This window comes from Myodes glareolus, chromosome 2 (genome assembly GCF_982192425.1).
Source record: "Myodes glareolus chromosome 2, mMyoGla1.1, whole genome shotgun sequence".
Lineage (NCBI taxonomy): Eukaryota > Metazoa > Chordata > Mammalia > Rodentia > Cricetidae > Myodes > Myodes glareolus.
The window spans coordinates 4,743,854-4,759,085 of NC_142027.1; the positions used below are offsets into that span (position 1 = coordinate 4,743,854).

Here is a 15,232-nt window from a genome sequence, read left to right on the forward strand (position 1 = left end):
TGGGCTGTAAGTGTCCTCATCTGTCAATTGGAAGGACCTGCCTTAACTCAGGTGACTGTTGTGGCCTTTAATTAATATTTAGGCCTTGCAGTTTGCAGTGAAGGATTGCTACCTAACTCAAATGCCTTGTGAAACTGAGCTTAATTATTATAATTTGTTCATTTGGGGTAATTATCACTCTGTGAATAACTTATCTGGGGTCTGAAGATGAGCCAAGGATTGTCAGTCTCCAGGGGGCTGCTGTAATCAGTCACTGCTGCTGGCCAATCACGTGGGCCAGACGGGAGGGGAGACACACGTGGAGAAGGAAGGACTAAGGGAGCCTCAGTCAGCTCCTTGTTTTCCTTTATCTTCCTGATTCTAATCTAGTACAAATAGATAGTTCACCAAGATTTTCATCCAGGCCTTTCAGAGGACAAAGTGAGAATGTTTCATTGAGAGTTTCTGTAACAGACAGAGCACCTGTCTCGGGTTCTTGGGACAATTCCAGACGTGATTAATTAGGCCCTCAACATTGCAGAGTAGGAGGAAGAGGTGGCCTAGAGCGTGTAACAGATGAACTACACACACACAGGCTGTGGTTTGGAGAGATGTCTGTAACATCTGTGTGGAGAGGGATCATGATCCCCATTCCATCCTCCAGTGCTGGGACACATGCTTTGACAGGTCTGTTTTGGTCTATGGAACAGTTACATCAAAGGCAAAGACCAGAGTGTTTGTTGTGGGTTCAGTCTTGGGAAGTCCAGGTCATGGGGTCATGGTGCATGAAGGAGTGAGGCCTTCTGCTCTGGTTCTTCATGGGAATTCTCAAGGCTTGTTGCTGTTTTCTAGAACATTCAGCATCTGGCTGTAGAAGTATCAGAAATACCAGAGCCCTGAAGATGAGGCCATGATAGCCATAGGGCCTCTTCTTAACAACCTTGCCACCTGTGGTCTAGCTTCTATGGACCTCCCCTTTCTATGTGGTGGGAGGGGCAATGAGCTGGTGTAGGAAGGGTCAGTTCATTCCTGAGTCAATTCCTAGTTCTGAGCTTGTCTAGGGACACAATTTAAATCTACGTGCATCAAGGCCACTGATGGTTGACTGATCCAGCCGTGGGTTGGGACCCAGGGCCCAGGGAAAGAAGGCATAGGCAAGAATGTGTCTCCTAGTTTCCTCTGTGTCCGCTAAGGGTTTCTTCTGTAGCTGTGATTGCCCACTGAATTTGCTTTCAGACTTTGGGAAAATCAGGATCATTCCAAGCCTTCACATAATGCTCGGCCCTCTGCCTCCATAGCACAGGTTTAACTGGTAATGAGCAAATCAAAGTGCTTCTGCAGATTTTAGACTGAGCTAGCACAGTACAGTCTTACACCCTACCCTCTGGGTATGTGTGTGTGTGGGTATGTACATATGTGCACATGGGTACACGTATGTGCATGTGAAGGTCAGAAGTTGGCATTGGATGTCATCCTCCATTGCTCTTCCCCTTAATTTTTGGACAGCATCTCTCACTGAACCCAGAGCTCACCGATAGGCTAGAGCTGGCCAGAGACCATCAGAAGCCCACCTGTCTCCACTCCACTCCCCTAAGCCTGGGGTTACAGGTATGTGAGACCATGCCTGGCTCTTCTGTGCAGGTCCTCACGCCTGCAAGGCAAACTCTTCATCAACTGAACTCTTTCCCAGCCTCCTCCTCAGATCCTGAAACACTGACTTCTAGCTCATGCCAAGCTTTGACTAAAGACACTAGCTTGTCTTCATTTTACCTGATTACATTAGGTTGAGATGGTCAATGCTTCAAATTTCCTTTATCCCTGGGAATGGTGGACTAATAGAAAAAATTTAAATGTTGTATAAATTTCTCCCCTCATTTCCTAGAACTGACATCTTCAGTGTGGGAATGTACGTTTTTAGGACTTAGACAACCCATTGGAGGGGTTCAGCCAGATCATTCTAGAATGTTCATCTATATATTTTAAAATTAAACCTTGTTAGGGGATGTAGTCCGTCATGGTGGCACGGTCTGGCTCACGGTGCGCAGGGAAAGGGGCAGTGATGTGTGTTTGAAGATCCCAGAAGAACAAAGTGGTGAAACAGGAGACATTCAGAGACTGGAATGGGGTGGGGCAGGCAGTACCCCATACAGATAGCAGGTTAGTGGAAAGAAGAAAGGAAATAAGGGTTTATATTGACACAACCTGACATCCAGACCTGATAGGAGACAGAACGTGGCTGTGGCTGTGGCTGCTTAGCATGGCGACCCTGAGATGCTGAGTGGGGACTGGGTGGCTTCCTTGGATGGGTTGGGTGAATGGGACCCACTGCTCCCTAACGCTCTTACTGCCCTGGAGAGATCTGCTGAACTCAACATAAATGGAGGTCAGACGTTCTTAGGGTCACAGGAGCTCAGGCCTCCAGTTCTCATGTAGGGAGCTGGGAAAGCTTTTGTAGTAGAAAGAGGGCTGTGGTCCCCTCCCCCAGACCTCAACCCTCCACATGCCCCCACAACCTGTGATCTTGGCCTTCTTCCTCAGTCTAGCGTGCTGTGTGTGAGTTGAAGGGAGGGGTCTGGGCTGCCCTGGTATCCCAGTACTTACTGGGTCAAAGCTCATTTAGCCCCTGTCCCAGGTAAGGGTCCTTCTTGCAGCCTTGACATCTGGGGACACAGAGAAGGAAAGCTGGGGCCCTAGGTCTGCTCTAACCGGTGTGTGGCTTTGCCCAAGTCGCCCCCCTTCTCCAGGCTTCAGTTTTGTCATCTGTGAAATGAGGTTAATGGCAGGTTTTGGCTTGTTTGTTGTTTTCAGTCTCAGGTGGCTGGGAGGATGAGATAGATCTGTACCGTGCCTGGTGTTTAGTGAATGACATCAGCTCTAGGGACAGCAGTGATGACATCACATCACACAGGATCAGCATTAGGATGTAGCCACCTTCTGGCACTCGAGGTGTTATCTGATTGGCCAGAAGAACCCATTCCAGCATGGGATATGTGCAGGAATGTCCTGTGTTCAGAGGACAATGTGTAGTGGGAGAGGGTTCTGGGCTCTACTGAACCCTCATCATATATCATATATCAGCTGAATATTAAATTGCAGCGAGGGTGCTGGCCTCCCTTGTGTTCCCACTATCAGGAAGCTTGCTGAACCGCAACTTGTAGTGTATGACTCAGGAAGTCTGGAGTAGGTCCAGGAGCTCGCACTTGTGATGGGCACCAGGGGAGGCTGACACTGCTGGACCAGTGTCACCGCTGGGCAGATTCTAGCGTAGACTCCAACACTGTGCCCCTCTGAACGTGAGTAATGCTTGCGTCAGACTTAAAGGGTGAGGATGATGGGTTTGCTCTCACGTCTAAAACCCTAAATCAGTCTTTTTGTGTGCGTATAAGCATGTAGAGGCCAGAGATCAACTGGGGTGTCTGTCCTTTGGTGCAAGCACCTTGCTTTTTGAAACCGGGAATCTGGGGCTTGTGGATTGGGCTAGGCTAGCTGGACAGTCAGAGAACCCCAGGGGTCTGCTTGTCTCTGGTCCTGGGATGATGAGTAGGCTCTCCTATACCCAGCTTTTACACGGGTGCTTATGCTTGGTTGTCAAGCACATCACCAACTGAGACATCACTCCCATGAGGTCTTCTTCTATGAAAACTGTCTCCCAACTGTGAACACGGAAGTAGAATAATTTTCATAGTTGTATTATTGCTGAAGTAAAATTACAACCAGCTCCCCTGCCACCAAACAGTACCCAGCTGTGGAACACAGCCCATTTAAGAAACTTTCTTCTAATACGCAGATGCTTCTTAACTTCATATTCTGGACCCTGAGAGGCTGTGAGGAATCATTCCACAAGGAGGGTCTGGCGGCTTGAGGCTCCACACGGGGTGCCTCACACCAGGCTCTTACCGTTGGCTTCTGCTCCTCGTGGGTGGAGTAGGTTGGCAGGCCACTCTGCTGGCAGTGGGAGGTGGGAGCAGGATGGCATGGGGTGGGGTGGGAGGCTTCAGGGCTTGCCTGAGCTTTCCTGTCATTCTAGTCCGTTGGTCAGGACCTAAATTGAGTGCCAGCTAAATAAAGGGTTATTTTCAGAGGTGAGAGTGACGGGGACAGTGTACTGCTTGCCTTGGTTCACAATTCTTTATTCTTTGGGTCATTTTGCTGAGGGATGGTAGGTTCCTGTGGAACCATGGGGGTTGAAATCAATAAGCAAGCAAAGCCACTGACTGAGGATATGAGTTAGAGAGGGGCCTGCTGTCTAACTAGAGGAAGTAGAGAAGCAGGGTCTTCCATGCTTCTGACTCTGCGAACCCGAAGCAAGGCAGCGGGCTCTTTCCAGTCACCTGCTGTCCTCTCTGTGGGCGGGACTCACTGCCTGGTGGCTGTGTTCTGTCCCCACGCTGTTTCCTGTCTGAGACAGGGCTCTGAGGAGTAGGGACAGCTGGCAAACTGGCCTGTGGCTGAGAAGAGCTTTTTACCATATTGCTCACAGGCTGCATCAACTCCTCTCATCACCCTCCATGTTCCCAGTGACCAGTGGCCTTGCCCCATGTGTCAAAATCTAGAGGCCCAACTAGGGACATCTCCCCTCTTCTGCACTGCAGACTTCCTGGGCTTCTGTGGGAGTCACATGACTCTGGAAGACCCAGCTGCTATCCAGTCTTCCTTAATGGGATTCCTGGGGGTTAGAAGAGTGGGCTGTGGGGATCACAGGAATGTGTCGGTGGTACACCTCAGCAAGTATCATCGGCTGCTCTCTAGGTACCGACCACACCAGGTGTGGTGTGTCCCATCCCACCCTGGGTCACACCCCAGTCCGTAGCCTTTGACAGCTTGGGTACTGTGTGACATTTGAATGAGTGCTTAGATTATCCGTGGCGAACCGCAGTGAGATGTCTGTGGCTGTGGAAGATGGTGGTTGTCTTCTGCATGCATGGAGAGGAGTCTCAGGAGTCTTGACTCTTGGTGTAGGGAAGGATGAGAGGTTTGCATGGAAAGGAAGGACAGGATGAGGTATGGGAACCCAGGCTCAGGTCCCCCAGCCTTCCGGACAGATGGTCAATGGCCTCTTCTCATCACCTCCATCCTTTGAGATGTACAATATGCTTCTTGTTTTAAGGTTACGTGTTTAGGGGAGATGGTCGCAGGACATTTCTAGATGTGTTATAATGTACCCTGAAATTCATGTCCTCACACAGCTTATGAATGTGACCCTGTCTGGAAGGATGACGTGTTGGATTAGGAGGGCCCTAAATTCAATGACTGATGTCCTCAGAATAAGAGAACAGGAGAAGCCATGTTGGGAAGGGATTCAAAGGGTTGGGCGGTGTGGCTGCCAGCAGGGTACTGGTGGGAACTGAAGCTCGGAGGGCCAGAAGGGGTCTCTCCTGAGTTTCACTGCCCCGTCCATATCTTTATTCTAGACTTCTCGCCTCCACAACTGTGAGGGAATGGATTTTTCTGTGAGTCAAGAACAGCAGAAATCCTGCTTGGTTTGTGGTGTCCCTAGGAATGCATCCAGCCGGGAAGCCCTTTCTGCAGGCCGCCTGTCAGAAAGCACAGGAGATGTGCTCTAGCGTCTGGTAGGGAAGTGGCCCCAGGCCCCCAGCCTTCCCCTTATCTTCTCAGTGCTGGCTTCCGCTGTGGGGCCATGGCAGCTGCAGGCAAGGCCTCTTCAGGCCAGGAACTCAAGAGGAAGCCTAGCGGTGGCCCATGTTCCAAGTCAGATAGGAATCTTGGCTGTGGCAGAGGCTCTTTTCCTTTGCATTTAGCCTGTGTTCCAGAGATAAGGGGGAGGGAAGGAGAGGGAGCTGGCTCCAGCGCAGAGGAAGCCATGGGAAGTCCCAGAGAAACAGCCTTCCAATGGATGAACCAGGCTTTTGCAAAGGGGGCTGGAGTGAGAAACCCACATTGCCACAATTCTGCTTTTTACCAACCACATGCCCCAAGCAGGACATACCTCCCAGATGCCTCTGTTTCCTCAGCTGAGAGGACACGGGGCAGCTGATACACAGACCAAGTCCTTGGCAAGGTTATGGGAGGCCCTGGTGCAGAGAATTGTGAGAATCCAACCTCATGTGTAATGACAGCTACCAGAGCACACAGTGATGATGTGGTTGTCTTGGTAACAGATGCTGCTGTTTGGGAAATTACTATAGCCAGTGGTCAGGATCATGATATTTAACGCTGAGTCCCTCGGTTGGTTCTCTTCTCTCCGAGGTTGTTGGTAAGATGTCGTCACTGTGACGAGAGCCTGAGAGAAACAAACCTAAAGGAGGAAGAACTCTGGTTCCGGAGGGCTCTGCCACAGTTCCCTTGCCCCACTGCGATGGGCTCGCAGAGACCATTGCGGTGGCACGAACACGTGCTGGCCGAGGCTACTCCCTGTGTGCTGGCTGGAAGCAGAGAGACGAGGACACCAACAGCTACATCTTTTACGCCCGCAGATGGATCTCCTTCAGCTGGTTCCCACCTCCTAAAACTTCTACTGGCTTCCACTACCTCCCCAGACAGCACTGTCAGTTGGAGACCTAGCTCCCCATGCGTGATCCAGTAGAGGATGCTTCATGTGTGGAGCGTGACAAGAGGGTCAGTCAGGCTGCCCACATGGCCTCACTGAGCCATCACGTTTGTGCCACATGCTTCTCTGACTTGAAGAAGGGACACAAGGCATGTGACCAACTGCGTGAATCACAGTGACCTTGAAGTCCAGATTCAGGAAGGTTTTGAGCGTTTCTTGGACTTGGAGCTCCTGCAAACAACCTCTATCTATAAGACATTTGTCCTATTGAGTAAGCAGGGTCTGTCCTCCACCCAGCTTCCTGGAAACAGACACTTCCAGAATAAAACCCTAAATGGAGAAGGGCTACAGAAGGCAGCACCCGTGGCCATGGTCACACCATTAACTAACTAGCCTATTGTCTTTCCATGTCCCCTTATTCAGGAATGGCCTTGGGACTTCTCAAACACCTGCTTCAGCCCTATAAGAAAACAGTGTCTCTTTGTCTAGCTAGGTGATGTCAGTGGACCTTGGGCCCACTTCCTCGGAGCACACGACTTCTCCCTCCCCACTCTCTCACAAGGGACCTTTGAAGTATAATTCTACTGTCCACGGGTGGATAGGGGAGCTTTTATTTTTGGGCCCGGCTGGTACTGCCTGCCAGTACTGCTCTGACATCAGAACTGAATAAAGACTCAGAAAAAAACAAAACAAAACAAAACAAAAAAACAACTACAGTCCAGCATCCCAGTAGAATACAAACATACAAATTCTCAACAAAATACTTGCAAACGGAATATAGGCACCCTTCGAAATGATCATTCACAATGATTAAGTTGTGTTTATTCCCCAGGTACAGGGATAGTTCGACATATGAGAATCAACAAATGTAGTATAGTTTATATAAGTAGACTTTAAGAAAAAAATCACATGATTCTCTCAATAGATGTAGGAAAGGCCTTTGACAAAGTACAAGATTCCTTCATGATAAAAAGTCCTAGAGATACTAAATTTGAAGGCAACATACTGTAACATAATAAAAGTCATATAAGACACACGTATAATATAATCCCACAGCCAACATTACACTAAACAGAAAAAAACCCAAAGCAATTGTATTAAAATTGGGGAATAAGGTAGGGAAGCCCACACTCTCCGTTCTAATTCAGCTGAGTGATCAGAGTCTTACAGCGGTAAGATAAGTGAGGGAAATAGAAGAAGCACCAACAGAACCCTGTTTATAGATGTGATGCTTGGTGGGAGACCCCAAAGATTTGACCAGAAAACAGAACTGGTCAACACTTTCCACCAAGGGGCGGGATCCAAGCTGACATAGCAAAATCAGTCCTCTCACTATACATCGATAACAGATATCGAGAAAGAAAACAGGGAAACAGTCCTGGTTACCATAGCTACAGAAAGAAATAAATATCTGGAGTGAACCCATCCGAGGAGGTAAAGGGCCGCTAACCGGAAACTTGAAAACCCCCAGGAAAGAAGTTGAAGGAGACACTAGGTGATGGAAAGCCTGCCCAGCCCACGGATTGATAGAATATTACTATAAAGCAACCATCCCACCAGAGCAGTGTGCAGAGTCAGGGTAAAGCCTCATTGCCACCATGCTTCCCAGGAAGAGCAGAAACAACCTTACACAGAGGACCTGGGCGGCCTGAACAATCTCAAGCTTCCTGTGACCTCTTGTCTCCCCAGAGCTGAGGCCACACTGCCTGGGTGTCTGGCCCGGGTGTTGAAGAGCGGCACCAGCATCCACCCGGGACACAGCACTAACACTGCCCTCAAATGACCCTGCAGGCCGCTTGAGCTCTGACCTAAGCAACCTACTTAATAACCTTTGGCCCCAGGTAACTTTCTTAACATCTTGCAAGACAAAGAATTTTTGTTTCCCTTTATCTGGCAGATATTTTATCTGCTGCTGGAAAGATTAAAGTCTGGTGTGTATGAATACCTGAGAGATTCTGCTCCCGAGAAGTCTGGATGCTCTCTCTCCCAAGAAGGGGATCCATGATCCACATTAGCACCCATGAGCCTGGCCTGGAGCAGCCTTACCCAGTACCTGTGAAGAACATGGCGTGGCCCAAGACTGCACCACACAATGTCATCATCCTCAAAGGGAACCAACCCACTGGTCTTATCTTATCGCCCCGGCCTAATCAGCTCAGAGCCTCTCTGTATTTCCTCATCCCTGACCCAAGGTCCAAGCAGTCAGCTGATGGTGTCATTAGAACCCCAAATGTCATCAAATACCTGGCCTGGCTGGTTTGGGTTGGGCCACCAGAAGCTGTGTCAGTGATTAGCTGTGGATATTCAGCAGCAGCTGGCTTCCGGGCCACCAGATGGGATCAGGATTTCCCTGGGCACGCCTTCTTCCCAGCCTTGCTATTCTGGGTGACACCAGCCCTCTCTGTACCCACATGGGCCTTCCTGTCCCTCCAGCCCCCAGGCAACATGGGAAAGGCTAGGTGCTGGGCCTTCTGGATCTTCTGCCAGGCTACACCTTAGCCCTGCTTATCTATAATGAACCGTCAGTGCGTGAAAGCCAAGAGGCAGCAACCGCAGGACTCCACCCCCGGAAGCAGCAAGAAGAGAGTCTTGGGATTTCACTGTCAAATGGAATAATTATAGGCTAGAGTCTCTTATTTGTTTATTTATTTCTATGGTATTTTTGAGACAAGGTCTTGCTTTATATCCTTGGCTAGCCTGACACTCACTATACAGCCTAGCTTGGCCTTAATTCACGGCCGTGCTCATGGCAAACTTTCAGGAGACTGTTTTCCGGTGATGTCCACCTGACTCTGATCCTGGCTGACGGCTCCTTCCTCCCACTTCTGACCTTTCTGTTGCTTCTGCAGGGTGTGACACTGTAGGTTCCGTACAGCTCAGGGCTCATGTGATCATCTCGGCCTCACCTGGAGAATATCTAACACATTCCTTCCACATCTCCGCCTTGATGTGAAGGGTCTTTGACACGTAAATCAACACAGTCACAGGTCTCAGGGATTAGGATGTGGCTGTATTGGGGGGTACATTTTTTCCCAACTACCACAAAAGGACTAGCAATGTGACAGAAAGTTGGGTGCATAAGTCTGTGGTTAGAGTGCAACCCCAGGAAAGTAGTTCTAGATGGGGGAGGTGGGGGAGGGGCAGCATGGGAGCTAAGGGTGGAAAAAAAAGCGCTCAGATGATGATAAATCCATTATCTGTCATCTATCACCTGTCAATCACCTATGCATCTATCATCAATCTACTTTTCACCAATCTATGTATCTAAATTTTGTCATCTTGAGACAGGGTCTCACCATGCAGTCCAGGCTAGTCTAGGACCTGTGACAGTCCGCCCGTCTCATCCGTCAGAGTGTGGGATCACAGTCCTGCGCCGCTCTAGCCTGACCCTGGCTATCTTTCAGATATTCCTCAAAATGCTGAGGATGGCAGTGCATACCTGAAATCCCAGCACCTAGGAGGCTGAGCCAGGGGGATTGCCGAGTGTGATGTCAGCTTTTGCTCCACAGTAAGACAAAGGCAAGCCAATAACCATGGGTGTGTACGACATCTTGTCTGTATTCACCTGTGGATGGACAGTTGCGTTGTTTACACCGTGAGCGATTGTGAGCAGTGAGCACAGGTGTGTAAGTAACTGCCGGAGCCTCTACTTTTTCATCCTTTGTGGGTGGAGCTGCTGGGCTATGAGCTCAGCCCGTGACTAACTTTGCGAGGAACGAGTAGACTGTCTCCCATGTTTGATGCATCTCTTTGTTTTCCCAAGCATTGCAGGAGTCCTGTTGTCCTCAGAGCTCTAACCAACAGCACTATGTATTTCCTATTTTGTTTGATTATAGCTCTCTAATGGGGGACTAACACTTGGATTGCAGTTTTATTTGAATTTCCCTAGTGATGAATGCTACTGATGGGTCTTTTCATAGTCTTATTGTCTTTCTCTAGGTTTCCCTTGGACATAAATCCACCACCTACTCCTGGACTTCCAATTTCAGCCTCAGTTAGAAGACTGGTGGGTTGAATCATATCCTCTCAATTTCCTTTAAGAATGCTTCTTATTTTAAATATTTATTTTATTTTATGTATACAAGTGTTTTTCCTGCATGTATATCTGTGTACCATGTGCAGGCAAACCTACAGAGGCCAGAAGAGGGTGTTGGATTCCCTGGAACTGGGATTACAGGTGGCTGTGAGCCACCATGTGGATGCTAGGAGCTGAACTGGAGTCCTGGAAGAGCAGTCAGTGCTCTTAACACTGAACCATCTCTCTGGTCCTAAGAATGCTTTTGTTTGTGCAGTGTGCCTTGAGATTAAAGCCAAGTATTCCTAAAGCTGGCTGGTGGAAGCCATGAGTAAACAGGTATTTCTGCAGTGTGGGTAGGCAGCAGTCTGTCTCAGCTGACTCCTTGTGAATGTGGGAGGGGGGCCTTCAGTTTGTTGTTGCCTCCCAGGTACACCCAGGGGACTGGGATTTGCTTAAATCAATGCTCCCTTGCAAATGAAATGAAAGCAAGATTTTTATCAGGCCTAGAAGGCAAATGGCAGAAACTGCTGAAGTCTACTGTTTCGGTTACCAGGCCAGAGCAATCAAGACCGAGACCCAGCTTTTGGCTTTGAGGGGTTGAGATCAGAAAAAATGAGAGATAGAAGAAGGAAAAAAGTTTCCTGAACCAAGAGCACTTCAAGGAGGAAGGTGTGGTCTATGCCCAGGGCTACAGAGAGTATGCATTTGTTACAAATGCAGGTGAGGCACAGGCCTGGTCAGCCTGTGTGTGGGACTGTAGAAGGCAGGATGCTTGTCAAAGCACAGGCCATTCTTTGAAGATAATCAGAAAAATGACAGCAACCATATCTTATCCTAGTCAGTGAGTCCTGAGACCTTGAAATTCTTGAGACATCCTATTTCTACATATAGTACACATACACACACATGCGAAAACACACGTGTGTGTGTGTGTACGTGTGTGTGTGTGTGTGTGTGTGTGTGTGTGTGAAAGAGAGAGGGGGGGAGTCAATATGCATGCAGAGAACAAATACATGTTACCTGTTCCACCTTAACTCACAGAGTTAGTAAAATCAGTGAAAAGATTAAATGAGAAGCTCCATAGTCTGCCTACCCAGCCCTGTGGAGTTTCTCTGAGATTTGCTGACTTCCGTGCGGTTTGGAAACAAGTAGAGCCGGGAACATAGGGAGTGGCAGAGAGAAGGATGTGTGCAAAGGCCTCAGACGCCTCGGGTACACAGGAATATGCTGCTTCATTTGTTCACAATCAGAAGAGGAAGGAAATGTAGACCACATTGTATCTCAGAGCTCGGGATTTCAAGGAAGAAGTATCCAATGACTAAGGCTTTTTTGAGCTCATTTTCATATGCATTTGAACACATAGCATCAGTCCTAGGCCCTGACTCATTGATAGGTTCATCATCTATCCATCCATTCATCATCCATCCACTCATCTACCCATTCACCCATCCATCCATCCATCCATCCATCCACCCATCATATATCCATCATCCATCTATCAAGCCATCCATTCATTTGTCATCATCTATCCATCATTCATCTATCCATCACCCACCTCTCCATCCATCCATCCATCCATCCATCCATCCATCTATCCATCCATTTATCCCTTAAAACTATTGATAAAAGACTAGGTAGATGATTTAATCAATAAAATATTTACCATGCATGCATTTAGATCTGAATTGGATTCCCAGAACCCAGCTGATAAAAACAGGGTATGGTAGTGCATGCTTGTAATTCCAGAGACATGGGGATAGAAACAGGCAGATACCTGGAGCTTGCTGGCCATCCTGCCAAGCCTAGTCATCTCCAAAGAACCAAAATGCTTCCCTCTGAATCTAAAGACCAAAATCAAAGTCCACAATAAAACAACAAAGTAGATTACATCTTGAGGAATGACAGCTGAGCCTAATCTCTGGCATCCACACACACACACACACACACACACACACACACACACACACACACAAATATATAAGTGTTTTGATGTCTGTGATTGGGTAATTCATCACAGTCCATCAACAGATCTGGCATTTTCTCATAGAATACTCACCCCTGTGGAATATGGTTGTACTGTTTAATTGTTTTAACATCCCAGGATAAATCCTTTGGATATCATTTAACTTAAAATAATATCCCAAAAGTGTTTATTTATATGAAAACACACTGCAGATACAGTTGGGTCCCCGGCCCTGAGGAGTTGACCCAGCCTGAGGTCATTACAAATGCAGGGCAAGTGGGTTCAGAGGCAGCTTGGAGCCCATTGTTTCCTTTCCTTGTTATCTGAGTGCCCCAGACCCAGTTTTGGCTTCTTCCTCCTTTTGTTTGGCAGGCTCCACAGCTATATCAGTCTCTGGAATGAATTTCCTCTTGTCTCGAGGGCTGCTTGTTGCAACCAAGGACACCCCAGAAACACGATGTTTTCCGTCTGCAAAGTCATTCAGATTTTTTTTTTCAGAACTTTAATCTTTATTGACACGTAACACTTGTGTGTGTTCACGGACTCAGCATGCTATTCAAATGCATGTGTACAGGTCCAGTGAGATGGTCCCACAAGCCTGATGACCTGAGTTTGATCCCTGGGACCCGTGTGGTGGAAGGAAGGATCTGATCACTGTGAATTGTCCTCTGACCTCCACTTGTGCACCAGTGTGTGTGTCCCCTCTCCTCCGCTCCTGTCACAAATACACACATAAAAATGTAGTGTTTGCATGGAGTTGGGAGGGCCTGCATGTCTATCATCTCTGATATCCGTCGTTTCTTTGTATTGGGAATATCCAGAGTCTTCTCTACTGAGGACTGAAATACATATTTAATTGCTGGTAGTCATAGCTCTCCTCCTGTGCCACAGAACATTTGAAGTGAAGCCTCGTGCAGCTGCACTCTTCCCTTCCCTACCCTCATACCCTAAGTTAGAATCCCAGATGCTTGTTCTCTGTGTCTGGCTTGCCTAGTTTAGCACAATGTACTCCAGGCTGCAACCCGCAGGGTTCCTCCCCTTTTCAAGGCTGGATGGTGCTCACTGTGTGCATCACATTTTCTTCAGCCACTCGTTTGCTTGTAGTGGCTTGAGGAGCCCACGTCTGACTGCTGTGAGCAGTGCCAGATATGTGGGCAGGGCAAATGTCTTCCGAGCTTCACCTCTTCCAGATAATATCAGGCTCGGGGCTACTGGACCTCACGGCGTTTCCATTGTGTGAGGAGAATGCCCACACAGTGTCCTTCTGGATGTTCCATGCCCCACGTTTATGGACCCTGTAGGACCTTGTCCTCTCTTCTGTGAACTGCAGGCTGGGGCAGAGGAAGGGTAACAGTAAGGAAGAGTGTTTGCTCAAATGGTCATAGCAAAGCATGCACCCTGGGGCCCTCAGCAGAGGTAGGTTTTCTCACTTCTGCAGTCCCGAATCCAAAGTCAAGCCCTGGGCTTGTTTGATTTCTCCCTGGTCTCTTTTCTGACGCAAGGGTGGATATCTCTATGCATTTTCTTCCTTCCTTCCCTCCTTTCTTCCTTCTTTTTTCTCCTCTTTCTGTTTATTTATTTTTGAGATATGGTTTCTTGTAGCAGTGGCTGTCCTGGAACTTGCTCTACAGACCAGGCTGACCTTGAACTCACAAATGATCCTCCCGCCTCTGTCTTGCCTCCTGAATGATTTTTTAAAGGTGTGTGCCACCTGCCAAGCTCAATGTCTTTTCATATGACTTCTCTCCTGATGTCTTTTGTGTACACACCTCTTCCTATGAGGATACCCATCAGAGTGAATTAACATCTACCCTGGGGGCCTCATTTTAAAGGTTTATTCTTACACCTGGGGCAGATAAGAGAGCTGGCCCTGTGGTCCTAAGAATGGGAGAGTTGTCCCTGATCCCTACCAGCTATTACCACTCCAGAGAGCAGGCTCTGCACCTTGCCCTGGGCAACACAATGGAGACAACCCTATTGGCACAGGTGTGGGTGAGCCAGCCCTGAAGTAGTGAGCAAGGGAGAGCTGTCCCCATCACTCACCTGTCCTGTGGTGGCATGGCAGGGGGAGAGTTGTCCCTTTACCCATCAATGCCTGGAGCAGGCGTGAGAACTGGCGCTGAAATTACAAGAGTGGGAGGGCTGTCTCTGCCAACCCCCCCACCAGATACAACACTTGGGAGAGCAGGCCCCGCACCTCACCTGTGCCGCACAATACAGCCACTCTTGTTTGTGGAGCTGTGGGTGAGCCAGCCCCAAACTTGGAAGTGTGGGAGAGCTGTCTCCACCACTCATCAGATATGTGCTAGTGTGGACGGAGGAGAGATGCCCTCCTTCCCCCTCTTGCCCATCAATGCCCGAGACAGGTGGAAGAGCTGGCCCTGAGGTCATAATAGCAGAAGGCCATCCCTACCCTCACTATGAGCAGCATTGGCAGAGTGTGGCCCCTGAACCTCACATGGGAACACAGTGGAGCTGACCCTAATGATGCAGGTGTGGGAGAGCCAACCCTGAGGGCATGAAAGCAGAAGAACTTGCCCCATCTCTCACTCCTTGTTGCAAGAGGTGAATTAGCCTGGGCAATGCTGGAGAGAGCTCATGCTGGAGGTGAGGACAGGGGAGAACAGGCTAGGGTTACGACTTGCCCACCCCAACAAGCACCCCATTTGCGATCTTCTGGAGCACACGAGGAACCTGACCTGCAGACCCCATGCTGCAGGATTCCCATGACACAGGGAAAGAACAGGATATCCAGGAAGAGTCT

General features: G+C 48.7%; 1 long non-coding RNA gene across 2 annotated transcripts; it reads right to left on the minus strand.

Moving 5' to 3' along the window:
- Positions 1-3,655: 3,655 nt before the first annotated feature.
- LOC125392892 (uncharacterized) lies at positions 3,656-8,551 on the minus strand. Of its 2 annotated transcripts, XR_015000680.2 has the most exons (3): positions 8,433-8,551; positions 5,927-6,235; positions 3,656-5,513 (listed from the first exon to the last, which is right to left on the minus strand). It is a non-coding gene; the product is annotated as an uncharacterized LOC125392892 (long non-coding RNA). The 2 variants fall into 2 exon arrangements; XR_007229633.3 differs by having other exon boundaries at positions 3,656-6,235.
- Between the last annotated feature and the right edge of the window lie 6,681 nt (positions 8,552-15,232).